The sequence below is a fragment of the Anopheles maculipalpis genome (genome assembly GCF_943734695.1).
Source record: "Anopheles maculipalpis chromosome X unlocalized genomic scaffold, idAnoMacuDA_375_x X_unloc_45, whole genome shotgun sequence".
In the NCBI taxonomy this organism is placed as follows: domain Eukaryota; kingdom Metazoa; phylum Arthropoda; class Insecta; order Diptera; family Culicidae; genus Anopheles; species Anopheles maculipalpis.
Window position 1 is genome coordinate 15001 of NW_026060508.1, and position 2500 is coordinate 17500.

Here is a 2500-nt window from a genome sequence, read left to right on the forward strand (position 1 = left end):
TATTGATATTATAAACCTAACAAGAGATGAAGGCAAGTCGAATTGGTTGGTAAGAAACCAAAAATATCACTGAGTTCGGGACTTGTGCGCAAACCAAAAGTTAATATGATGTCCCTGAACATGCATATAAGTTCGAGCATTGATATTATAAACCTAACAAGAGATGAAGGCAAGTCGATTTGGTTGGTGAGAAACCAAAAATATCACTAAGTTCGGGACTTGGGTACAAACCGAAAGTTAAAATGATGTCCCTGAACATGCATATAAGTTCGAGTATTGATATTATAAACCTAACAAGAGATGAAGGCAAGTCGAATTGGTTGGTAAGAAACCAAAAATATCACTAAGTTCGGGACTTGGGTACAAACCGAAAGTTAAAATGATGTCCCTGAACATGCATATAAGTTCGAGTATTGATATTATAAACCTAACAAGAGATGAAGGCAAGTCGAATTGGTTGGTCCGAAACCAAAAATATCTCTAAGTACGGGACTTGGGCACAAACCAAAACTATATACCAAGTGCCTGAAATGTCTATAAACCACACGAAGAACTCTTCACACACAGGTGCGCCTCATAACCTGGTTCAATGTATAAGACATTGGTTTCGGGGGATTTATTGAGAAGAAAATTTTTTTCTCTAACTTTGAGTAAAACTGTCTCAGAATACATATTTAACCACGAAAAGTGAACACCGACAGTAAATAGCAAAAGTCAACCGACCATCAAAGTTGTATGGCGGTGTAGGAGAAGAAAATCCAAGGTCGTTTAATTTAGGGACGTAAGACACGAAATCAAAATTTTGGTATAAAATCTAAAATAATCATCAGACAGTGGTCATCCAAGGCATATAAGAGTCGTCTAACGATGCTGAATGCAATAAGCAATAGCGACTTTTTAAAGATTTTTTTGGATTTTTGTCAAAATGTACCCTTCACAACTTGGTACAAGTCATAGGACATGGGTACCGGTATGACCGACGGAAGATTTTTGGACAAAAAATTTTTTTGCTCTAACTTTGAGTAAAACGGTCTCAGGATGCATTCTTAATCATGAAAAGTGATCTCCGACGGTAAATAGCAAAAGTCACCCGACCATCAAAGTTGCATGGCGGTGCAGGAGACGAAAATCCAAGGTCGTCTAATGTAGGGACGTAAGACACGAAATCAAAATTTTGGCATAAAAGCTAAAATAATCATCAGACAGTGGTCATCCAAGGCATATAAGAGTCGTCTAACGATGCTGAATGCAATAAGCAATAGCGACTTTTTAATGATTTTTTTGGATTTTTGTCAAAATTTACCCTTCACAACTTGGTACAAGTCATAGGACATGGGTACCGGTATGACCGACGGAAGATTTTTGGACAAAAAATTTTTTTGCTCTAACTTTGAGTAAAACGGTCTCAGGATGCATTATTAATCATGAAAAGTGATCTCCGACAGTAAATAGCGAAAGTTACCCGACCATCAAAGTTGCATGGCGGTGCAGGAGACGAAAATCCAAGGTCGTCTAATGTAGGGACGTAAGACACGAAATCAAAATTTTGGCATAAAATCTAAAATAATCATCAGACAGTGGTCATCCAAGGCATATTAGAGTCGTCTAACGATGCGAAATGCAATAAGCAATAGCGACTTTTTAAAGATTTTTTTGGATTTTTGTCAAAATGTACCCTTCACAACTTGGTACAAGTCATAGGACATGGGTACCGGTATGACCGACGGAAGATTTTTGGACAAAAAATTTTTTTGCTCTAACTTTGAGTAAAACGGTCTCAGGATGCATTATTAATCATGAAAAGTGATCTCCGACAGTAAATAGCGAAAGTTACCCGACCATCAAAGTTGCATGGCGGTGCAGGAGACGAAAATCCAAGGTCGTCTAATGTAGGGACGTAAGACACGAAATCAAAATTTTGGCATAAAATCTAAAATAATCATCAGACAGTGGTCATCCAAGGCATATAAGAGTCGTCTAACGATGCTGAATGCAATAAGCAATAGCGACTTTTTAATGATTTTTTTGGATTTTTGTCAAAATTTACCCTTCACAACTTGGTACAAGTCATAGGACATGGGTACCGGTATGACCGACGGAAGATTTTTGGACAAAAAATTTTTTTGCTCTAACTTTGAGTAAAACGGTCTCAGGATGCATTCTTAATCATGAAAAGTGATCTCCGACGGTAAATAGCAAAAGTCACCCGACCATCAAAGTTGCATGGCGGTGCAGGCGACGAAAATCCAAGGTCGTCTAATGTAGGGACGTAAGACACGAAATCAAAATTTTGGCATAAAAGCTAAAATAATCATCAGACAGTGGTCATCCAAGGCATATTAGAGTCGTCTAATGATGCTGAATGCAATAAGCAATAGCGACTTTTTAATGATTTTTATGGATTTTTGTCAAAATTTACCCTTCACAACTTGGTACAAGTTATGGGACATGGGTACCGGTATGACCGACGGAAGATTTTTGGACAAAAAATTTTTTTGCT